General features: G+C 39.3%; 1 protein-coding gene across 2 annotated transcripts in view; it reads left to right on the top strand.

Moving 5' to 3' along the window:
• HTR1F (5-hydroxytryptamine receptor 1F) overlaps positions 1-26,083 on the top strand; it is a 111,712-nt gene that overhangs the window by 24,225 nt on the left and 61,404 nt on the right. For both annotated transcript variants that reach the window (XR_003989380.1, XM_030471694.1), the window contains exon 2: positions 23,755-23,888. The gene's annotated coding sequence lies outside the window, so the exon portion shown is untranslated. The remainder of the gene's footprint in view (positions 1-23,754; positions 23,889-26,083) is intronic.

The raw sequence follows: 26,083 nt of genomic DNA, 5'->3' as shown, positions 1-26,083 counted from the left end.
GCAGTCTCCATAGGAAGTTCTTACTTCTTATGCGACACCAGTGCTTTCAAAAGAAAAAAGATTCAACTTGAAGAGGAAAATTCTTCTATTTATCTGCTTTAAAAGAGAACAAAAAAATAGTCTATCTTAAATCTGGTTACTTCACAGACACTTCTATTAAAGATGTTTTTTCTGCACCTCTGTTTCACAGAAGGGACAGGCTGTTTATCAACAGCTTTTTATGTTGCTTTTGAAGGGGTTCTGGACCCAACTATCCCATTCTATACAGATTTAGCTTGATCACAATGAAACCTTCAGGAGAGGGTGGTAGCGCTTTCAAATTCCATATAAATGGTAGTTCTGCCTGCAAAGTGGCCATAAAAGCAGCCGGCAGGAACTTTATAAGTTGTTGTCTGACAGTTATTTTCCTGTAAAGAATACAGTATTAGCAAGTTAAATTTGGTTTTGTTTTCCCCAATCCGTCAGTTCTACAAACTCAAGCTGACAATCACACAAAGTTCTTCTCATACATAATAACCTTGAATGAAGAATCCCCTGGACAAATTGATTCACTGACACTTGAACATTTTATTTCCTGTCAGCATGTTTTGCACAGCCAGTGCAGATGAGAACTTAACAAACAATACTGATATACAAGAAAATGTTGAACCTGGTTTACTGTCAGCACATCTCTGCTGGCCTTGCATACCAAAGAAAACAGTTAAAACACCAGCTTTAAAAGCAAGCTCATAGCTATGACTTTGAATACACATCAATAATATGCCGAGTAGGCGGTAATTTTACCATCGGAGTGGGAGATGTTAGAAAGTCTCCTCAGAGCAGCTTTTGAAGTATCTAGGACTGAATGCAACTGTCTTTCACATTTATTTCCTCTGCCCTTTGCTGTACACTTGCTGCACCTTCTTATTACTCAACCCCTTTTCCAGGACAAAGAAGTTTTCAGGGCTTGGGAAGAGGTAATTAGACAATTAGTTTAGTTTTGTTCTTTGAGAAACAGTGCATATTTTAGTCCCACTTCTGTTTTCAAGTGTTTCTGGCCTTAGAAAGCTGGAAAGTTTTACATGCTTTGTGCATAGGTAATAGCATGGCCTGAATACAGGTAGTGTGGTCTGTATCTGATACAATAAGCAGTTATTTTAAATTGAAGCAACAAACTGATAAGTGCTACTTATAGAATGAAAAAATATATTGTACAAAACACACTTCACCATATGACATATGTTTTCTATCCAAACCAGTAGGCCAAGAAAAAGTTGGGTTTTTTTGGAACACAGGTTGGGGATCCCTGCCCATCAGTTCAATATTCAGATACTCACAAAATATTCACAAATGTTTATGAATATTCAAATATTTACAAAAGGAGTCAACTGATCCCTCCCCCTTTTCTTTGTTCATACAAGGTAACATACAATGGTACCCGCAGTCAGTATTTCCTTTTATTGTACTGCTACCTGCTTTTCATAGTAATTAATAGAATTGTATTACACACCTCTTATCTAGTAGCAAGGAAACATCCATAAATTCTGCTTTGACAAAAGACTGCTATGCCACATGTAGTATCTGCGAGACATCTAGGTTGTACCCACTCACATCCAGAAGTCAGCCAATCCTTTATGCCTAAGAGATTACTTTCAGTGGCAGATGAAACCGTCTTCCCTGCTTCTCCAGATACATGAATTTTTCAGCTTATTGACTTTTTGCAGAAAAGGGGATCAAAGTAAATATGGTGATAAATATCTCTAACTCCATCCACATCAATAACTTCAGATCTAAAGATGAAGAGCTTTAAATATATTTGCGCAAAGATTCTTTCGGCATTATACCGATCTGCAAGAAATGAAATATGTACTAGTGTCAACACTGCAGAACTTTATAAATGTATTCAAAGATTAAATTGTCATTAAATAGAAAATAATCCAAATATTTGCTAACACAGTCAACACAGGACTTTTTAAAACAGACATTCTTACTTGTTTGTAAGATGGGCAGTTTGAAAAACATTTAACTGCTCTTTAGTTAACATTTAGAATATATTCTTCAACATCCTTGAATATTTTTAAATTGAGGAGATTTTTAAGTAAAATTTACCTGCAAATATTTTTATATTCCTACTATTGCATACAATTATATGTGCCTGAAAATAAAAGACAAATTGCCTACAGAAAGCTGCTACTGAAGCTCACACAGCGGAAATATTAAATATTAATAAATACATCAATTTTAGTACAAAGTGACTGTACTTTGTGGGAAACTTATGTGTTATTTGTTGTAATGTGTTATTTGAACATTACATATACTGCGCTATACATCAGGAGGGATTACTGCCATCTGTCTGTCTAGCTCTGAGATAAATGGTGAATAACAAAATCTTTAAGGAAAGAGCAATGAGGTGGTGGTGTTCTGATACAGTGTTATATTCATATTTACTTAGATCCTCCAAATCAACTCCAGGTATTTGCTGTTTTCTTGACCCTTTTGCAATACTCTCTTAAAAAAATATAATATCATTTTAATAACACATTTTTAGCAGAACAGCTGAAGTGATGAGGCAGAAACACCATGGCATGCAGAGCTGGACAGAGCTTTATGGCCTAAGCTAAAGTAAGCATTATTTTTTCTAGAAAGACAGAAGCAATCAGTAAAATATGATCACAATGTTCTCATCACACTTTCAGCAAAATGCTAGACAGCTAGTTCATGTGTGAGCAGCAAGCTACACTGTTTTATAAGCCTTTAACAATTCTATTAACAGTGCATGTGTACAGGACATGTACCTGATGAATATTCCTAGGAATATGTCTACGTGGATTTTTTTTTTCCCTCCAAAATAGATATGTAGAATAAAGCATCTGAACTGCATAATTATCTTCCATTGCCCTTTGGATGTGATTCAGATCTTCAGTGAGATCTCTGGGGATGTCAAGACTTCAGCCTTTGGGTTATCTGCTAAGACTTCTAGCAGTGCTGTCAATTATTTTTTGAAATACAGCTCCTTGTCCACTGAAACCTGGGGAAAACGAATTTTCCATACACCGGAACAGCCATTGCTAGCCTGAGCTGGATTTGCAGCAGCGGCCTAAGGAGGAAGTTTTAGTCCCCAGTTCCCAGTTCCCTACAGCCTAGGGACAAGCAGGGAAAAAAAAAAAAAAAGCTGAGAAAGGAGGAAATACGGGGAATTAGCTTGTCTTCTACTTCCCAGCAGTAAAAAGAGGAGGTACTGCAGAGGATGAATACATAAACACTCTCCTCTCTTTACCCCATCACTCCTTGCACTCATTTACTCTCCATTAGAGGCAGAGAGAGGAAGACAGCACCTCTTTTATTTGAGGAAGAAGAGAGAGAATGCCTATAGCATCTACAAGGCACAAGCCATGTGGACCATGCAAGCCAAAGGGTGTAAGCTGACTCATGTTCAAACTCCTCAGGGACTAATCCTCCAAAGCAAGCGCAGACAAGTCACTTCAGCTGTATGACAAAGTATAAGGAGGGCAAGGGACAACTTCTGCCCTGAGGCACACCAGGACAGATTTTTGAGTGGTTCTGCAGTTCAGAATGCCAAAATTACACCATTGTAGGGTTTAGGGCACCATGCAGAGGGGTTGCAAAAGGGCACAGGGATTGCTGGGGTGGTGCTAACACTGCCCCAAGCACAGGGACCACCCGCAGAGCAAGCCCTATCCTTTGTATATAACCCCACAAAACCACATGGGAACTCTCGTCCCCAGCAAGCAGGGCTTTCTCAGCTCCTCCTGGTTGCACATATACAAAGAGGAAGATAAAGCAATCACAGAATCACAGAAAGGATTGGGTTGGAAGAGACATTCAAAGGTCATCTAGTCCAACCCCCCTGCAACAAGCAGGGACATCTTCAACTAGATCAGGTTCCCAGAACCACACCCAGCTTGGCCTGGAACGTCTCCAGGGATGGTGCATCCACCACCTCTCTGGGCAACCTGTACCAGTGCTTCACCACCCTCATGGTAACAAATGTCTTCCTCACGCTGAGCCTGATTTTCCCATTTTTAGTTTAAAACCATCACCCCTTGTCCTATCTATTAGGCCCTACTAATAAGTCTCTCCCCACCTTTCTTATAGGTCCCCTTTAAGTATTGAAGGGCCACAATATGGTCTCCTCAGAGCCTTCTCCAGGCTGAAGAACCCCAACTCAGCCTTTCCTCACAGCAGAAGTGCTCCTCCCTCTTTTTTGTGGCCTCCTCTGGCCTCACTCCAACAACTCCACGTCCCTCTTGCGTTGCTGCCCCAGAGCTGGATCAGGACTGCAGGTGGGGGTCTCCCCAGAGCGCAGCAGAGGGGCAGGATCCTCTCCCTGACCTGCTGCTCACGCTCTGGGGTGCAGCCCAGCACACGGCAGGGGTTCTGGGCTCAAGCACACACTGACGGGACATCTCCAGCTTTTCATCCCCAGCACCAGAACCCTCCAACCTCCAAAGTCCCACCTTACCTTGTCCAGCACAAAGACAGCAGCTTTGTGCTGTGAGGGGATGAAGAGGCCCAAGGGAGCTGTGGTAGAGGTAGATGTGGCGGATGCTTCCTGGCTCCAGGTACGTGAACTGGGCCAGTGAGTGCATCTCTAGGTGCTCGATGTCGAAGGTTTTAGCCTCCCGCCCTGCCAGCTGCCCAACCATTGGGTTTAGATGCACATAACACATTAATACAGATGCATGAGTAAAAGTCCTAGAGTTTTCATTTTGATGCACAGCAGTAGCTTATGTTTCTCACAAGGCATTGCCTAAAGCATGAATTTTAGCACAGTTGCAGAATAGAATACTTGAATTTCCATTGGTATTTTAAATACCATGACTTCCCTACACAAATTCTTCTTGCAAATATAGGCATTTTGGATGTACATCCAAGAAAACCAAGTGAGAATTTGGTCTAGCCTTTTATTTGTACCAAATAGTTTGGACATATTTTATTAGCTGTTAAATCATCTAGCTTGTGCAACGTTTCTACTGTCATGAGCTGAAAACACACTTTGCAAGATTCTTGTAAGGAGAAATCGATATACTTTATACTTTCTCACTTTTGGTTTATCATGGGTTGGGTGTTTCAGTCACTTCTTGCATATATCTTTGGCTTCTGTGATTGTAATTGGGCTTATATTTGTTCTAATCTTCAATACACAAAAAGAAATATAAGCAGGACTATAATTTCAAACCTGTAACCAAAAGTGTTTCTGTTTATTTTATTATTATTATTTTGATTTAATATACTAATAAAAGTAGTCTCTAGCACTCAGGAAAACGTGGAGTCAAAAAATGCAGTATTCCAGTTGGAGGAATTTTAGGTATTTCTTTCACTTTGTTTTCCAACTACAGTGGCTCTAACGGCAATGGTAGAAGAGTTAACACATTGGCTCAATATCCAAATTACTTCTACTCTTCTGGTCCATTTTTCACTCTTTAATAGCTGAACAAGGAAAAGGAAGAATAGGGAACAGAAAGAAAAGAAGCCCTCAGAGACCTGAAAGCTGAGTTTAAATTCTCTTGTTCTCATTTAAAAATTAAATTTGCAAGATGTTAAACCCATAATTATTAACTCATGGTAGATTCAGATTTGGCACAGTCCTTCAAGTACTGTGCATAGCTCAGGAAGGTTCTATATCCTGTTTTGGAAGTACTCACTTGAGACATAGACTAACTAAACTAGAATATAGAACATACATTATTTAACATATGCATTCAAAAAGATGTGTTATTAGGGAATGCATTTTGTCCAGGACTCTGGCAACTACAGCAAGTTATAGCAACTGAAGACTTCTGGAAAGATAAAGGGCCCCTAAAAGGCTTCCTTTGTAGTGGCTCTTGATTGTCGGGAAGAGCTGCTGCTGAGCACAGGTCTATACTCTCTGGTCAGATCTGTGAAGTTCTAACCAACCCCAAGGTAGAACCTCAGCTGTTTAACTCCTGAAGGAGGCTTCAGGCTAAGGGTATGCAAATAATATGAGCTTCTTGGCATGTCCACTGCTAGGTGGGGTTTGGACTACGTGCTTAAGGGCATTATAAAGGAATTGCCCTATCCTCAAATTCTCAGTAGAAAAAAAACCCCCTAGCTTAGGTGAGATCTGCAAATTGGCACTGCTGATCCACTTTAAAGCAGGCTGGATTTATCATGACCCATTTTCAGCCCAACCACATATTCATACAGAAGATAGATTTATAGAAAAGATATGGTTGATGAATTACTATTTCCTTTATATAGTTATATCAATTGGTGCCATTGCTTGACAAAAGATTTTTATATGTAACTTAGAATCCTGCATCTGAGCATTTCATCCTATACTCTCTTTGTAGCCAACAGAAAAAGACAGAACACAAATCCTCTCACCTGATTTAGACATTTTATTTTCAGATATAAATCACTCCACCCTAGAAGGGCTACTGAATATAAATGGAGTGCAAAAAGAAACCACACCTTAGTTTATAGAAGTTTGCATTACATGCATCCAAAGAAGAGTAACAAAGATGGTGAAGGGTCTAGAGCACAAGTCGTACAAGGAGCGGCTGAGGGAACTGAGGTGGTTTAGTGTGCAGAAAAAGGAGGCTCAGGGGTGGCCTTAAGCCTCTGTACAACTGCCTGAAAGGAGGTTCAGTGAGGTGGGTGTCGGTCTCTTTTCTGACATAACAAATGATAGGACAAGAGGAAACAGCATCAAGTTGCACCAAGAGAGGTTTAGGTTGGATACTAGGGAAAATGTCTTCACTAAAAGGGTTGTCAAACTTTGGAAACAGGCTGCACATGGAAGTGTTTGAGTTACCATTCCTGGAGGTATTGAAGAGACATGTAGACATGGCACTTTGGGACATGGTTTACTAGTGGACTTGTTATGTTAATGATAGAATCATAGTGGTTGATCTTAAAGAGTCTTTCCCAACCTAAATGATTCTGTGTGACTACGTTTAACCAAACTAATCTCTTCAGTGGAATTTTTCAGGCCATGCTGCTGAATTTAATATCAGAAGTAGAAACTGCTTTTCAATGGGTGGATTGGAATTGTTTAAAAATCATGGTCCTCTCAGCACTGTGTCACTCGAAATACTATGTTAAGTTTCCCAAGTAAAGGGACTCTCTTGCAGTACAAATATTCTCTGTCAGATTGAGTTGGCTCAGGACACTGAAAGCAGGATGGAAGTCGTTATAGCTGATTCACAGAAGATTTATTCATCCTAAATGTATAAAAAAAAAAAGAAATCAAAACAAAAAGATCATTTCAGGGAAGCATAACATGAGACATAAACACGATGCTGAGCATAAAGGATGTCTGGCTGGCTGTGATTCTGAAAAGCTTTTAATTTTACCATGTATTCTCTTCCAGATGTAAAGATTGCTCAGCCATGCTGCTGTCTGTGATTTTTTTTTTCTTTAGCTTTTAGCCTTACAAGATTAGTTAGCTGTTCATCAACCAAGATGCATATATAACATACTTCAAGAAAGATGATATTGCTGCTATGATAGCTGTTAAATAAGAGATTCCCGACATTTTATATTTGTCGGAGCTCATCTTTTTATTGCTTAGCTTCCATTTTATTGAGCAAATAGTCTTTACTTGTATTAACCTTTCAATAAATCCTACAAGAAATTGTTGACACACCAAAGAATTCTTGCACAGCATTTCTTTTCAGTATAAACATTTCATTTCAGCACTTCAGGTATGTTTGAATTTGCATGCAGCGATTTATTCTCTAGCTTTCTGTAAATTTGAATTTGTAATTCTTTGATAAAACTCCTAAATGTTCAGGTAAACTTTTCTTCACAAGGCTCTGATTAATACACAAAAGTTCTGTAAGTCTGAGTGCTTGTGTTCAACTTCAGTTACCTTAGTTCTGCCTATTTTGTTTCACTTACAACTTTAATCCAAAACAGTGGATATTTTGAAACCATGTGAGGGCTCACCAGGCTGTTGTAACCAAGACCACCAACCTGCATAAACCATGACCAAGTTCTTCACATTTCATATTCTGGGTCATGTTTTAGGCTTTATATGCAGCTTGGGAAAGTTTGGAGGTTTTATGTGATCAGTGAAGGATTCACCCTTTTTTTCTCCCCCTCAGATATGACCTTGCAGAATGCTGCCCAATATGACTGGAGCTCTTGGGTATCTATGCCAACAGGCAATAACATGTTCTCATCATCAAAATGAAAAGTCATTTTACAGGATAGGAGATGGAGTTGTATGATTAAAGATCAATAACAAGAATTCTTACTATTTCCATGAGATTAAGTAATGGAGATGGCTATAAGGAGGAAAATCAGGATACACTGTTCAAACAGCAGATGGCTGTGAGCTGTTAATGTGATGCAGGTGTGGAAAAAGCTAATGACATCTTAAGGTATCATTCCCCTGGTGGCCTCCAAGATAGCTTTGGAAAAAAAGAGAAGATGTTCCTTCTGAAAAGCTTCACTGATACACTGGATTACTTTTTGGTTATTTACATTCTGAAAAGCACTCATGTAAGCTAGAAAGGGTACAGAGGAAGAATAGAAAGATGATTAAGGGAATGGACAAAACACAGTTGAGAAGGGACAAATAGGAAAGTGAGAGGTGTTTCAGAGATAACATCAGTAAGAGTTCAAGTAAATACAAACTGGTAGTGAGTCAAATGAAACTGGAATTGGGGGGAGGAAGTGCTTTCACACTTATCGGCATGAAACTCTGGATCAACCTTCAAGCCAAAGCAGCTGGGACAAGGAACTGGCACAGTTTTAAAACAAAGTTCAATCACTTTATGCAGGGATTGCTGCAGACAGAAAAACAAGTCTGTGCTACAGGTCCTTGAATTGCTGGAGCAGTGGTACAGCCAAAATAAATTTACTTGCATGACACCCATACAGTATTAAACATCTGCATCAGAATTTCTTTTGGTTCCCTGCCAAGAGCAAGAAAGGATTTTTTTTTTTTTTTGCGTATGACACATAATTTGTTTTCCAAGTTTCTCATCTCCTTCCTCTGAATCCTGTGAGATTAAATCTAGAATGTCTTTCAGTATTCAGCTTTATTGCCCCGAAGTTGGCCCCATCAATTGGCTGCAGCTAGCGACAGGCTGCAAGCAGCATGTGCCATCTTGCCTACCAAAATTCAATTCCCAGGGCTAGGACAGCAACTGCTCTCCAATTCCCTCAGACTAAGCCAAACTGCCTCAGCCCAAGATGAATAAAGCAAAAAGATGAGCCAAAAAAACCCCAACAAAACCACACAACAACCAAACTAGTCCCTTACCTTTAATATGAGACAATGTTTTGGACCTTTGAACATTGCTTACATCATATCACCTATAGTACAAGTACTTAGAGCATTTTAAAGACTCCCGTTTGTCCATGGCATCTGTCATTTTACCACATATAGCCTGTGTCTGTAAGAGCATTATCAAACAATTTGTCCTGGACTGCTTGCAAACATACAAAGTAGATGCTTTGCAGACCTTCTAAATCAGATGCTTGGGATCAAATTGCCTGTACACTCAGGAGGCTGGTATAGGCCTTCCAAACCATTAATAGCACTTAAAAGAAATTTAATTCTGTAAAGCAAATAATTGTAGATGTGGAACATATGTTTATGTAAGTGCTTTGAAACAGCAGTTGTATTCTTCTGGGGGTTGATAGTATTTACCTTAGGTAGGAGCATTTTTCAAGCTCTGTTTGAAACAATTGGCAGCAAGCCCTGTAAAACTTACTCTGAAAATTAGATTGCTAAGGTACAGTAAAATGCCCAAATCAATTTCCCAACACTCTTCCAGCCCAGAAACTAATTTGAACACCTCCTCCTTGACCAGCAGCTCTTACTGACAATGCAAACACTTACCATTTGGAGGGAGCTCAGAGTGTTTCTTCCTCTCCACTGAAAGGCTGCTTACTGGCCTTATCCTCTCCCTGCTTCCTATTGGAAACTTCCCCTTCCCCCGATGGCCTCCAAACCCCACCTGGCCCTACTCAATTCCCTGACTTCCCCTCCCAGCCCATTCCATCACCTTTCTCTGCACTTGCCCACCATAAGGAGGAATGAGACTGATTCAGCTGTGGACGATCAACACTATCATGCTCCTTATCTGAGCCAACCACGCAGGGCAGGAGGGAGGGTATTTAGCATAGTATTTTATCATCCTATTAATAATTAGGATTAGGTTTTCCTGGACAAAACAGGCTGCAAAATCAGTAGACAGTAATGCTAACTACTATTTGTTTCATCTGCAGTGACAAGGCAGTAAGACCTAACTGCAGCTTTCCTGTAGTTCAGTCATTGTAGATATTACAGCTGTGATTCTTCAAGAATGACCTTGGAGGTTTGGACATGCTGCTGACAAAAATAAGATGTGAATTGTGAGTTCAGTGTCATAGCCAGCTTTAAAGATTATGTCATTCCTCTGGTTTTGTTTACTAGGATCTAAGATCTCTGCTTTCAGATGTATGTAATCACAGTACTTGCTGAAAGAGAAAGGGAATCTTGGGGATGTATGCAGAAGGATTCCTTTTCAAAACAGGAATGGACCAAAGATGAAACCATCCTTACATATTAAATGCAGGAGTGAATTCTTCATAAGAGCAGAATCAGTATGCTGATTGAAAGCAAAGTGAAAATAAAAAGAAGGAAGAAAGCTATATCCCTTATTTAATAATGTTTTTTTCACTACAGTTTTCAAAAGTGTGATCACCTTTAGCCATGCGTTACTTCTGGAGTGGTTTAAAATACACGGTGGAATTTCCAGGTGTGTGAGTTACAACATAAGCTATCAAGAAAAGCAATATGTAGATAGATACACACAAAACAGAGGAATATCACCTATTTAATCATTTACATAGGGCTGTAGTACATTATGATTTCTCAAATACCAATCCCTGTAACATTAGAGAATAGTTTTCCTCATAGAATAATATTTTTAGAGGCGATCGTATACCAATTAGTATTAATTAAGATCATAAAAGATGAAGTGCCATACAGGAAGCAACTCGAGTGAGAAATGGTGTAACATCAGGTCTACAAAGCATCTGTCTGCTTATTGGGTTAAATCAGTCTAAGCACTTCAAAACCACCCTGCTACATAGGAAGCTATCAGGATCCACTCATGTAGTCTCCTGTATCCTGCAGGTACACCCAACCTGTTTCTTTTCATACTTCCTAGGAGACTAGCAATGTAGCCCAAAACACTGATTTTAAACAAGCCACGTTTAAGGGTTTGGACCATATTAACTGATAGATCTGTTTCCATCTGTTGCTGATTACTTTTGACTTCAAGATCACAAAATGTGCTCAAGCTAGGGAATCTGAGGGAAGTTCTGAGCTAGATACTCAGGTACACCTAGTGATGGGCCCTTCAGCTCTGGATTGTTCTTTCCGCTCTCAACAGCCACATCCTGGAGACCAGCATGGTCGCTGCACATTGCAAATGTGTTCTTGGTGCATTTCCATCAGAAAAAGAGAAAAAAAGAGGAATTTGGAAGATGAGAATGAAATATCTACAGATCATAATCAACGGTATGAATAGGGAAGGAGGTTAAGCAGGATCTTTGTTAGAAGAATGCAAGCTACCAGCAGCCCTGGAGCTAACATCCAGCAAGTAAAAAAGAGCTGTCAACAAATGTCAGAGGTCTGAGCTCAGCCAGACAAACTCCTTGAAGCAAGAGGTTGCAGAGTGTGCTGATGCGTTCAGTGTCATGACAGAGAGTCTAACCCTTCTCTGGTTAGAAAGGAAGGTCAAGGAGGAGAGGACATGATATAGAAATAGTTCTCATAGATACATATACTGTAATAGTGTGAAAAGACAAATCACTTTATTTGGAGAAGAGTGAGATTATTAAGGAGGCTTGAATAGCATGTGCAGGGGGAAAAAAAGCTAATAAAAAATTAGGGAAAAAAAAGAGGAGGAAGTAAAAAGATTCTAGTGTCAAAACCATGAATTTGTTGGAAGAACATCAGGCAGCAGGTTGGACTGCACACTGAGTGGAAAGCAATGAGGAAGAGGAGAGGAAAGAATAATAACAAAAAGCAGCAGCAGCTAATGGGATAAGTTTCTGTGGAAACAAGACTAAGGAGTAGGAGACGCATATGTAAAAGTCTCTGTCATGTAAAGGTCTAAATGGGTGTAGGAAGAGAGCGGGGGGATTCACGCAGGCAAAACCTGACATCAGTACTGTCTATTGTCCAAAGTTGTTGAAACCCCATCCTAAAGAAAGCATGCTTTTACAGTGTTAGTCTTGCATATAAACCTATAATGATTTCTTCTCTTTAAATCCTGAACCCTTCAAAGAAATTCAGGAAGAAACTTTTTAAAATCGTGATAGAAGTAAACACTCATATCATTAAAAGGTGACTTTTAAAACAGATGTCTCTTCTGTTCCTTTTCACTTGCTAAATTCAAAAACCAGTGCAAAACAGAATATAAAATGCTAGAGAGAAAAAGAGCTCTTTCCTAAAAGGTCATTACATCTTTGAAGATGTAAAGCCACTTCAGTATTATGTAGTCCCAGTCGCTCAGTAGGGTGTCAGCAGTGAGAGACCTATTCTATTAACAGATAACCCTTCAGACTATACCAATACCCAAAACACTGAAAAACACTTGTTTATGCTTTTATATTTTACAGTCATAACAAAGAAAAGCCTTCCTTGGTTTGTAGGTCTTTGGCAACAAATTTCATCCAGCGTTGTAAGGAGATCTCTCCTGCAGATTCTTTAGTGAATCTGCAGAGCAGAGTAACAAATGCTAGGCCTTATTCATAGCCGTGTAATCCTATTGACTGCTGAAGAGACAGTGACACATACAATGGAGATCAAAAGAACTTAGAAACAGAGGCCTGTATCCCTAGAGGCAAATGAACAGCAGAAGAAATGCTCTGAGGTGTGAAACAGGCAAAAGTACAACTACAGAAACTAGGTAAAGCTAAAGTCTGACAGAGTTTGGTTTTTGGAATTAATGAAGAGGTTAAACAGTCAAACGAAATCCTGTTAAACACCTGTTTCTTGTGTTTCCTGCTGTTGCCTCCAAATGTTATTTAAATTCTGTTCTTTCTGTAATTAGTTTTCAAGTTGCAGTACCATGTCACCCGCGCTCTCAGTATCTTGTTTCTCCTTTTGTTCAAGCCAGAAGCAACTCTGCTTTTCTTGAGAGCTGGCTACTCTTGGTGTTTCAATACTTCACTTATATACAAATATATGCATAGATGCAGAAGGTATAGACATAGATATAAATACGAAGATATATACAGATATTAATATACATAACAGCCCTTCATGCACCTTCTTTGTGATCCGTAGTAGCTGGATACTACGTTTAACACGTTATTCCTGTTCTTGTGAATTACAACAACTGATACCCAAAGAAGCTGCAGTGATTTCGAGATGTTAAATGTGGCCAGGTCACTTAAGCAGATATCAGATCATTTACTGTAATCGTAATAGAAAGCTGTAGTTTGTAGTGTACTGTTTCTGAGAGAGTATGCTTTAAGTCAGGATGTACACTGAAGACAGGAGGAAGGATAGAGATGAAAAGAGGAGCCCTAGGAAACTGCATCTGGCTTTTGTCTCTTCCCTCACACTTTTCTCCCTCACTATTCCTTCTTCCAATCTCTTTGATTCTCCTCGCTCTTAGCAGCCTCCCTTGAAAACTGCTTTTACTGGTGGCATCCAGCACTCACCCCTGCTTATACATACCCTCCTCCCAGTCCTTCCTGCACAGCGGGAGCCAGCTGTTTTATCACCAACCCTTTCCTTAACCTGCCATACAAAGGAGGCAAAAATAAACATTAGTATTGAAACCCTGTTGCCAAGCTCTTTAACTGCAATCCTTGCCTTAAGTGCAGCCTAAATCAGAGTACAGTGACATCTTCCTCCTGCAAAAGCACCCATACACCAGTGGGTTTTGTCAGCACAAGTCCTAAAGGTCCTGTAGCAACCAGCAATAAATCTAGATCTTCAGATCAGCTACAGGCATTCACTAAGTTGGCATTACAAGTTATATGCTCAGCTTCCAAGTATGCCAGTGCTGGAGCCCCATAAATCCCATTTGGCTGCCACTGCAGTGCAGAGTCACAATGTGCAGGGAGTCACTGTTCCCCCTCCTATTTCCCATGCAACAGGCAGAGCAGCAAATGTGACTCTCCCGACTCCACCTTCCTTCCTGCCCCACCACTATCCTTCCCTTTGCCTCCTTCTCCCATGCGTTGGCCAGACCTGACTCTCATTCTTGGGTCAAAGATTTCAACTTTTTCTCCACCCCTGACAAACCGTGAGCTTATTCTCTCTCAGGTGTTAGTGTCCCCAGTACTAACCAAGGCACTAACCACTGCAGAGGCCTCTCCCACAGCATAAACCCTCTCTGGCACTAGTCTTCATCCATGCATGTGGGTCCTGTGGTATTTAGGTATGAACCCTACTTCCTCAAGCTCCTTAGGCACAAAGCATAAACCCAAAACTAGCATTAACCACATCCTCAGAAATACACATAGCAGTCCCTGGCTAGTTATAAGCCATTTGCCTCATCTTCACCATTTCACCTCCAAGCTCTTCTTATCCTGCGGAATCCTCTATAACCTGAAGGTTATGGTTAAGCTGAGGGCTAGCAGGATCCCTGCGTCCAGCACTCTTTTATTGCTGCATCTCTTTGCTGTGCCCCTTGTTCCAGCAAAGTATCTCAAGAACAAAAAGCCCAGTAAGGTAGGGGAGGACCCTGGCTCACCTTACTCCTTTCTAGGCAAATAAGGCTGGTCCACCTTGTGTTAACAGTCCCCAAAAGTAGATCAGATGCTGTTGGAGACGGAGATGACAGCACTTGCTAGAGACAGTCCCAAAGCAGTCCCAGTCTTCACAGGAACCACTCTGGGGCCAGTGTCAGACCTCCTTTGCCTCTCATGAGGTAAGATACAGTGACAGCAACTATCAGGTCGCACATTCTGAAAACACACAGCCAGGTGTCCAACACTTGACAGGTGTCATGTTGGCTAAAAGAGGCTTCAAAGAACAGGGCCCATCTTAAAACCCTAGGATCATTCCTGTTTACATTTCCTTGCTTAAAGGATTTGCTATTGTAAGACGGCTATTTTCCTCCTGACTAGCCACACTTGCAGTCCTTCCTTAACTCTCCAATCAGGATAATGGTAGCACCTTACTACTTCTGGCTTCATGCTCCAACACTGGAAACTATTTTAAGAAGTGGGGGAAAGGTGCTTGAGAAAGGGAAGCAATACTCATGGCTGACAAGTAAGCCGTTGTGTCTTCAGAAGCCAAGGGAGAGGGAATGAGCCTGAGATTTCAGAGAGGAAAACAACAACATGAAACACTTCTTTGCCTCTTCATTATACATCCAGTTTTCTTAAGTGTGTTTTTTACTTTGAATATGAAACTCTGAGATGTTCTGCATATTGCCCTCTTACCTCACAGCTTTTATCTGAAATTTTGCAGCAGTAAGTCTTGGCTTCAAATCCTTGAACTGTCTATAAACAATAGTGGAAAATTTGTGGTGGAGTTAGTGTAATAGAATTCTCATTAAAAAAGATAAAAGAAAATATTCTATTAATCCCAAAGAAAATGTTGTATGGGCACTTACATATGATAGAATCATAGAAACAGAATTGTTTGAGTTGGAAGGGACCTTAAAGCTCATCTAGTTCCAAACCCCATGCCATGGGTAGGGACACCTTCCACTAGAGCAGGTTGCTCCAAGCCCCTGTGTCCAACCTGGCCTTGAACATTGCCAGGGATGGGGCAGCCACAGCTTCTCTGGGCACCCTGTGCCAGTGTCTCTCCACCCTCATAGTGAAGAATTTCTTCCTTATATCTAAGCATATAGATATATATTTTCAGTATAAAATTGATTTAGCTAATCTTCAGCATGAACACTGTGTACTTAAAATAAATTTTATTTTTTCCATTTTAAAATGCTCAGATTTTGAAGACTGATTTTACTGCTGCCTGCACATTTCTGTTATTTCTAATGTAAAGGGATATCAATGACAGTGAAAAACTAGTTATCCATGTGTTGGAAAGGAGTGAAAAATCCTGTTTCAATTATGGTTAATTGTGGTAGTTTTGCTGCCTCTATTCTCTTCACTGAAAACACATGCCTTATTCAAGCCTCTTATACGTCTTTGATCTCTCCTTGCTTACCTCATTCATTAGTAAGATATGGCAGGAAATGTGATGTCATTAGTGTATTTGTCTACTTTGAAGACCATCAACCACTTTAGATTGTATTGATTCTTCCATTAATAAATCTTCAGATTTACTCCTTTAAAAAAAAAAAAAAAAAAGACTTCTTGTTACTACTTAAAGCATGTAGCTTCTTCAAGGCAGAAATTTTAATACTAACAAGTTTTAGGTCCTAAAAGTTTCTAGCAAGGTGAAAGCACTTCTGCAGGTCTTGTAGTCTGCTTAGTATCTCCCTGCCTCTCCTCCCTTTACTTATTGTTAGATGCTCAGTGTCTCACATGTGTTACACATGGTAAATTGATGAGATATATCTTGAAATTCCCAACTTTTTTGTAATATACATCTGTTCCAGAGAACTGGCAAGCCTAAAAAGTTCAGCTGCAAATGTGTCAGCCTCAACCTAAGACGTACATACTGGAGGCAGTGGCTCACTAGTTCACAGTGGAGTAGTTTTCTACAGTTGATGTTTTGCTATATTAAACAGCTCTGGGAGAAAAAAAATGGGAGGCTGGGGGCTTGGGTTTTTTGCTTATGTTCAGACTTCCATTCTACATTAGCATCTGGTTTTGTATAAAATGAGGAAAAAGAAAGTTTTTTTCACAGTGGGGAAAATCTTCAGAAAAGACATTTAATAAACTCATTGGTCTTCAGTCCAGTTTATCTTGGAGTTTGCCAAAACGGGCTCATGTGTGCACAGATACCCCCACCTACTCTAAGAAGGATAAAACAAAATTTCTCTAGAGAGACTGGTCTGACGAGTGTGTGGGCACTTGTTTAAGCAGGAAGAGACTGTATGAGGTGCAAGTGACCATCCTTAACATTAAAAAGTTATCTGGTTTCTGATCCATAGTGAAAGAGAGCAGTGGAAAATTTCGAATCTTTCCACAGAGAATGGACAACAGATAGTGCAGCTATCTCAGCTGTCACAAGTGAGGTGGCCCACAGCAACTGGAGCAAATGAGAAATAATGTAGTTTTTACTCATAGAAAAAGGCTAGCCAGCAGGAATTTTGCAGCCTGTAGTTAGAGGTTGGGGAGATGAATGTTTTTGTCTAAGAATAAATAATAACAGCAATAGTCTGTGACTTACACTGAAATATAGTAATTACCATGCAGGATCAGATTTGTACCTCATCTTTAATCAAAAACGTGCCTAATACTAAGCTGGCCACCCTGGGCTAGAGAAGGATAAGGAAGAGGAGAGCATTTTATGTATTTAGCACTAGAGACTGAACACTCGAGCTCTAACACATCATTTTTTAAACTAAAAACACTGTGAAGCATATGCACTTCTAATGGATAGGAAGATATGGTTTAGTACACAGTTACGTGAAAGACTTTGGAAAGCTTTTCCTTGAATGTATTTTAATTCAGGCAAAATCCAGACATCTTTACATAAACCTGTAGTCTCTCTACTTCATACATTTTCTATCCCCAATGTAAAAGAAAGCTGGCTATTTCCCACTTCATTGTCTTTCAGGGAGAAATGCACTTTTGTGCAGCTTTCAGGTACAAAGCAAAAATGACAAATGCACAGTATTTTCAAAATTCCCTGATTTCAATAGCATTAAAAATTAATTTCTCCATAGAAGTCGTCCTACTTTTTTCCTTATTTAACTACAAATTCTCTACAATGTTCTCAAATAGATCAACAAGAAAATGCCCTTTGTTCAGAAAGTTAAAGTCATTTATCACTGCACATAAAAACAACGTGCTTGAGATGGAAGCTCAGCCAGGCTGCTGGCTCATTTTTCTAAACTGATGCAGGTCTTGGGTATAGCTTCAGATTGGAGTGCTGAAATGAAATGTAATTTAGCAGAATGGAGAGCAATTCTTCGGCTGCATGTCACCATTAAGTAAATCTGTTTTGTAAGGCAGCTCTGAAACTGGCATCCTTTGGGGCTGTATTCATCAGGGCCCAATTTTGAAAATATTGAGTAGAAGTTGAGATTCTTAGATTGCCCAAACCATATCTTACCTTCCTTTTACGATGGTACTTGCCCTTACAAATATCCATTTTCTGTTAAGCTGTATGAGTGGCAGAGGTGATTCTTTCTGGTACATTCTTGCAACTTTGAGGAAACTGGTGATAAATTGTTTTGGTTGAGGCAGAGCTGTTACTCCAGGCGCATCCTGCTCCCATACTCCTCATACTCCTCCCTGTCAACATCTCTTCACACTTGCTCCAATGCCCACCCAGCATTGCTGAAAAGCAGATGGAACAATGGAAAGAGCAATTTAAAGCAGTGAAAGATAATAGAAATGTGTCCCAAGACTATTTATGCTAGGTCTACAGGCTGTTTATTTGTATTGTCCAAAAGAAATATATCATCAGTACCATTAGCGCACCCCAGCTTTATCCCTCACCATTTCTATGCCCTATCAGGAATTTTTCCCCAGAAGATATTTGGACAGCAGCACCTGCATTGGGAAGAAAGGAGTTAAATAATCTGAGCAGGATTCTGTAAGCCGCCATGGTGTCTAGTACACCAAATTCTGATAGTAAAGATGAACCAACAGAAAAGTTGTCTGTCTCCCAATCAGTTGCAAAGGCACTGATAAACTTTACAGGAAGATTTCCTTTCTTTTTCCAATTACTTTGTCTATATTAAGCCCTACATCATCAATAGCTATACATTAAAACAGAGTCACTGTTTCAGGAAAGTTTGAGCTGTATGACCACTTTGGTAAAAGAGTGTCGTATCAGACTAAAATGCTGCTTGCTTTAAAGCTATGCCATTTTGATATGTAAAACATTGCTCTGTGAGAGACAACATACTTAGTCTATCTGTTTATACCAGTCAAGAAATGGCATACAAATTATAAATTCCTAGGCTCTCTTCTCTGTCTGTTAATGCCTGCTTTTCCTTACTAGAAATGCTCTGAGTGATTAAATGACAAAAAAATAAGTCATTTTAGTAGCACAGCTTCCACAAAGAAATACTGGTGTACATCCTAAGTTCAGATGACCAAGAACCAGCATGTTACATCAACAAGTCTATTTAACACAACTGAAGCTGTTTTTTCCCTTTAATTCTGAAAGGACTGAGGCATTTAATTTTTTCCTTAACTAAATGACAGATTGATTTCCAAATGACTTCGAAAAAAATGTTTTCATCCACCAGAATGAAAGCCCAAAATTTGGCATGGGAGGGAGAGGCAAAGATGTGGAACTCTAGTTACAACTTCGTTAATAGATAGGTTAGACAAGGAAGTAGTTATACTGCATATTTCCTTACCTTTATCAATTAAAAACCCCCATCCTTTCTTCTTGAAAATGAAGTTCAAGCTCTTTTTCAGTCTTAATTAAGAAATTGTCATTTTCAGTTTCTTGATCTGTCAAGGTCTGACAGACAAGTCCTGAAAAGTTTTACAAAACTCTGTGGTTTTCATTAGATATCTGAAGATAATTAAATTCCCTCTGGCTCTTTTGAAACTGCTGAGTCACCTGTTGAAGATAGTAGGCTTTGAAAGTAAAAAAATCTTTTTTAAAAGCAAATGATATGGCATTTTTATGTTAACTTCTTTCCCCTTATACAATTTACTGAGGAATAATCCATATAGGGAAGTGCAAAGCAATTCTGGCTTGCTTATTGTGTCTTATCTCCTTAGATTGCAACCCATCGAAAAATGCTAGGGCTAGTAACAGATCCTTCGAAGTAGTTCATGGCCTCACATGGGAGCTTTTAGGTTCTTCATGATACAACAGTTATCTTCATGACAGAAAGTTCTCTTAGTCATGGTTAATCAATGCCTGAGACCTTAAATTCTTATAAACATGTAGCCATTACTTTGATTTCTGTTTGATAATTGATTTGTCCTGAAGCAAAAGAAAGGGACATGTGTGCTGACATAATTTTGTTATGTTGTTACTTACATTATGTAATTCCTTAAGCTTATTAGTCAAATTGCTACCCATTGCTGACATATAGCAACAGTAACATTTGGAGTTGGTTAGGGCTTGCATACATTACTATTTCCACACTCAGGGGAAACACTTCTATGGTAGATGTGAGGATACAATACAGTAGTCAGAAGTTTACAGTCTAATAGAAACAACAAAAAAATCTGTTGAGGAGGAAGATGCAATCCCACAATTGCAATCTGGCTATTTTGGGAGTTTAGAAGTGATTCTTCTTTGCAACCGCTCCTTCTCGTGTGCTTTCATGAAACAACCAATTTTGTGTAGAAATGGATCTTCAGGACCAATTTCCAATAAAGAAAACGGTCTTTCAGCAGAAAACTTAGTCTTTCATCATATTCAATGAAAAACAATTTTCCCTTGCCATAAGATGAAGACAAATGTGGAAGCCAGGCTAACTTCCTGGAGCAGCAGAGATAGATACAAAGCATCCACACAGTCTGAATCAAGACAGGATGAAAAATCTCATCTTTCTGCTCCTCCTGCCCATCCCTGATTTAAATCCTTATCTGCAATTAGTGATGACATGTTCTAATCCTCTTCATACAAGCTGTCAGAGGATTGTAACTTCATATGGGAAATACCAGGGGAAGAAAAATTCAGAACAAAAATCCTTCTTCCTTACAAAAGCATTCAATATAAAAGAAGGAAAACTAAAAATAAAAAGTAGACAGACTGCACAGAAAGGTTTGTTTAGAACTAGATAACTTCAGAAAAAAACCTGGTCTTTCAGTTTATTACTGTTCCTTTGCGGGATTGAGATCTTGTTTGAGGGTGCAATTTATGCCTGCAAAATTAATTTCATACTGAAGGAGTCATACTTGTGAGTAGATACTATCCTCTTTAGGTAATAAAAGAAATAATTGTAATAGTCAGATTTGTTTCTAGAATCGAACAGTAGCTTAAAAATTGTCAACAAATCTCACTCACAAAGAAGATGATCCTACATTTTTAACCCTTCACTTGCTGTTCATTTTCATCTTTGCTGCTGCCTTCTTGTCCATTAGATGGCAAAAGTTTCTTTTTATTTCATGGCAACGAAAATTTGAAAGGAATTGGTTGTTTATATACAGATGATATCACGTAATGCTGTATCCTCAGCTTCAAGCTCAGAAACATTGATTGTACTCAGATAAATTACCTTTTTTTATTATTATTATCCCTATACAGAATACACATATTTTGAACATATTTCTTTTTCTTTCATTTGTGGCAGGGAGTTTTTTTGACATATGAGCATAGGCTCATCTTTCCTATTTTATGCATTTGCCCTCTGGTCATTGCCAACCCCTGCAGTCAGAATAATGAATTCCTCTTTATTGCACTGTCAGTGTGCTGTCATTATTGTGGACTTTTTATTCTCCTGGAAAGCTGTTTTGTAAGTTGTTTTTGAAAAGCTATACTACATATGTGTTTGGAATTTATAGGACTTTACTGATCCATCATTTTCTGGCACATCCGATGCAGCCCCTGTAAATTTGAAGAAAAAAAAGAGAATTTTCATCCAGCTATGGACATCAAGCCATTCTGGGAAGTATTATCTACTCCTAACTCCTTGCCCCCAGGAAACGTAAACTCAACTCAAGATCACAAATAGATTTCTGTTTGCCTTTGCAGTAAGGCCATCATTTTCTTTATACCACCTCCAGCTCCTGCTGGCTTTTGAGAAGACAAAAATTTGTGTGCAATTCTGAACCTAGGTCTTCTGCATGATTGCAAATGGTGCTGCTAGTTCAGATTTTAAAACAGCTGATTCATGTAAAGCTGTTTTGTTCCCATAATTATCTTAGCACAAGATACCATTTAAAGAGTCTTATTTAGCATCCTCCACACAGTAAGAAGGTCACTTTTGTCGTGGAATTGTTGCATATGCTATTTTTAACCACAAAAACGTTTGCCTTTGTATTCCACACATTTCACAAGAATTCGTTTTTCACAAGACCAAAGCCCTCACAATATCAATGTCTTTGCTACAAAAGGAGGGCTGGAATTGATAGTTCTGCTTTTTGGTTACTGGCAGACTTCAACATGATACAGTAAATAATTCAGACAGCAGGAGAACTCTGAGGCTTGAGAAGTGATGGAAGGAATAAATGTGCTTCAGAGACAGAGGCAGGTCCAGAATTACTTGTGCTGGACTGCTTTCCAAAAGATAGTTGCTACCACGCATAAATTGAGATTATTGGGATTTTGAGCAGATGTAAAATGATTTTATATTGGGTAAAAAGAAGTTTGTTTATGTTGAGAAATATTAAGTCCTCCTAAGTACAGGACGACCCTGTTCATCTGTTAAAAGCTTGGCTTCTGTTTATTAAAGAAAACAGTGAGTTCATTGGATTTCAAGCAATTTCCTGATTTTTCCCCTTAGCTGGGCATGTTCTGCCATAAAAACAAAGTTACCCTGATTGTAATAACTTAGCAATGGTTCCAAAAGTCCTTATTTCTGCAGTTCTGTAATTTCTTCCTCTCTGATCTCGGTTTATAGGAATCACTATTCTAAAACCAGACTCAGTTACCGATTGAACATTACCAAATTTTTACAGATATTCTTAGAAAGCTAAAAGAAAGTGTAATTCCGTATGAACTTCACCTGCTGACTATGTAGGATCCTCCTTGGAGATGTCTGTTCAGTTTCTGCACTGAACCTCTAGATCCAGGGTACTTACATTTTAATTCCTCTGAAAACAATGGGAGATAAAACAGCTACATCCATACTGTTATATCACCAACAAGGACTCCCACATCCATTCTCCCTTCCCATCCAGACAAGATCTTCACAAGAGCTTGTAAGGCAGCTTGTAAATCTGCCTGCACAGGAATGCCTGGCACCACTCCAGGGTAGATGAGAAGTTGCAAATAGTGATCTTACTACCCAGTTGGCCTCCAGATCCCCTTCAGAAGGCAGTCGCTCTCCATCCAGACAAGAATGAAGTCATTGGATGGTGTGCCAACAATGAAATGCTTGACTCTATATGTACGCACATTTTAGAAATATTCCTTTTTGCATTAGAAGACCAGGAGAGAAAAAGTGAATGTAATTAAGAAGGGCCTGAGTGCAAAGAATAAGGTGCCTGTAAACACAGTTGAGAGGAGGATGAAAACGTGAAGTTGCAAAAGCTGGAAGGAAATGAGAATGGGAAAAGGATAGACTGTAGAGGAAGACATGTATGAAAAGGACCTCAAGACAAACAAAATCTCTAAGGTCTGTAGGTGCTACCTAGACATTCTGATACCTATAATTTCTTACCTTAGAATGAAACATAGCATATGAGATCTCAAACAGGAACTAAAACCAGTTTCCCCTCCCTCCACCCCTTAAGATGGAAATCCTTTTGAGTATTTTAAGATCACCCTGAAACTATTCTGGCTCTTGTGCACTCTTGCATTCTCACACAGAACAGTTTTGCCACATCTGATGGAGTGGAGTACCAAATCTGGCAAGGTTTTTGCTGGTCCTTAGCCTGTTATAAAGCATTTCAGACATTAACAGATGTCCTTTTACGCGAACTCTGGGGGGTTTTCCTGACACTGGCCTTGAAGCTTTTAAAGAAGCCTTCCCAGTTAATTGAAGAGATCCTGCAAATTACAGTTCAGGCTTTCTGAAATTTTTTTCCTTCCCCTGAAGCAAAGATCTTTCACTGTCACAGAGTCTACATTGATATTTTTTCACTTTCTCGCAGGTTTTTGGCAGTATCTGGTATTGCTAAGGGTGATTTAATTCCTACTTCCAGTCCAATCCTGTCGTGGTTTGAGCCCAGCCAGGCTTCCTGGCACAGAGGCAGCTTTTCCAAGACTATTCCAAACACAGGAGATGGTGAGTTGCTTTCTACCCTCATACACAAAGATTCTATACTTGCATTTGTAAGGGATGATCAAATTCATTTAATTGGGTCTTTCATATGGGTTCTGCAAAGCATGTGGAATGGAGAGTTTTGCTGAGCTCTGCAAGATTGTCCTTTCCTTGAAGTAGTGCAAGAGGAGAGAAAAAGCCAAAGTAGCAGAGCAGGCAAACATAACCAGTTGAAGGTTGACCTACAGGTTTATTGCACGCTTAACAGAGCAATCTGCACACGGTGCAATGGGACGCTGCAGACCAGCCAAGGAAAAGATGTCAAAGAGGACAATCAGCTTCAGAAAATGAGCCAGTGGCCAATGGAGGGATAACTGAATAAATGAAGAATGTCTAGCACAGTTTGAGAAGTTCAGGCACTGCAGGAGAAGCTTAGTCTGCAGTCTTAGATCTGACTGACCTTCTCCATGGCCTTGGACATTTAAATACTCAACATCCACTTCAACTAAGGGGAAAAAAAAACAATGGTGGCAATATAATGCTTCATTTCACAGATATATTTTAAAGACTTAACCTTTGTAAGACATTTTGAAGATGAAAAGCGCAGCAGCAGTTATTACTTTGCTTAACCAAATTTCTCAGTGCCAAGCTGAACCCAAAATCTTTTGATGTTAGCTCATCACAGAGATATTTTGTGAGAAGATTTTTCTCGCTTTTGTGTTGGCCTGTGGCCATTTCATGCCACTGCATGTTTGGTTTTATTTCTGGTTTTGCTGTGTGCAGTTTTTCAAAGTGACTTTTCCCATGGCACAGAACTGTAGACTTTTAACAACAACAAAGATGAAATCCCCAAATCCTTGTCTCCTATAGTGATTCAAATACAGCAGCTTAATGATAACATTTCATAAAGTACTTACAACCAGTTTGAATACAAAAACATTTAAAAACAGAAGTGTAAAACTTCCTGGAACAGTATCAGGAGACAAAATTGACATTTAATATTGAGACACCTGGATAATAAAGTAATGAGAAACAAATTAAAATCTTCAGCAGTCAATTGACTGAGCAAACACACATGAAGTATGATTGCTTATAAGTGGACCTGAAAATTGCACATGCTGAGAGAGACTAGAGCAATGTGCCACCATTTGACATTCAAAGGCATTCTTCCTAGGGTATTTAACCTCATTAATTTTTTGCTAGAAAAAGAAACAGACCCTCATGGCTGATGTTTTCACATGTTCAGCACTCCTTACTCTGCCTATATCTACACAAGTTCAGAGCCCTACCACCTCAGGATCATGTCTGCACTCTTGGTGTCCGAAAGATTTGGCAAGGTGTGCTTTAAAAGTCTCTCTCACAGTGAGAGGTAAAGAAAAGCTTACTCTCTGCTTGTAATAACAGAACAATTAAAAAGTGTCACTGCGTAACTGTAAGTTTGACCAAAATAATCTAATTGATTCATGGTAGCCTTAATGAAACATACAGATTTTAGCGAAAAATAGGTCAGAATACAGGCCAGTTTCATTTAGCCTTTAAAAGCCCTTCCTGCTGCTGTGGGAAATGCATACAGAAAGACAAAGCTCCCAAATTTTGGCTGGAACTAGATGATTTTAAGGTCCTTTCCAACCCTTACTATTCTATGATTCTATGAAATTTGTACAATTTTGTACTTCGAAGTAGGATTTTTACGTTGGCCAGGAATTCCTCCCACTGCCATGTTAGAGGATGAATGAACCAGGTACTGGAAGTAGAAGTTCAGTGGGAGCTCTTCTGATCTGTGACCTCAGCCCATTGCTGCCTAATTTAGATTTAAAAAGGGGGACTAAAGAATGCATTGTAAATCAGGAGAAATTCATTGCATATCTGTAACAAGAGTCACGTAGCAAGGCAGAAGAACTGTCAAGTCTTCAGCAAAACAGCAGGATAGATGATGCTCTTTGTCTCCAGCAGAGTTTCAGCCTGAAAGCTGAGAGCTAGACTGCATGAAATGAGTGCTCTGGTCCATACCGGGTTCAGGTATGAAAATTAGCAGCATCTGAAGCAGCTGCAGGTAGGGAGTTAATACCTCTCAGCACAGCTCTGCCTGTAATATAGAAAAAGGGGAGTTTTATGCTGTATCTGGGAAGTTCAACAGATTCAGGTGTGAAGAAAGTTTGTCTTTCCTTTTCTCTTATCATTTTTAAAACCTACTTTCTTTCTTACTATTTGCTGTTTTG

The sequence above is a fragment of the Strigops habroptila genome, chromosome 2 (assembly GCF_004027225.2).
Source record: "Strigops habroptila isolate Jane chromosome 2, bStrHab1.2.pri, whole genome shotgun sequence".
Lineage (NCBI taxonomy): Eukaryota > Metazoa > Chordata > Aves > Psittaciformes > Psittacidae > Strigops > Strigops habroptila.
Note: the sequence above shows the minus strand (reverse complement) of the source record. Positions and strands in the feature narration are given on the sequence as shown.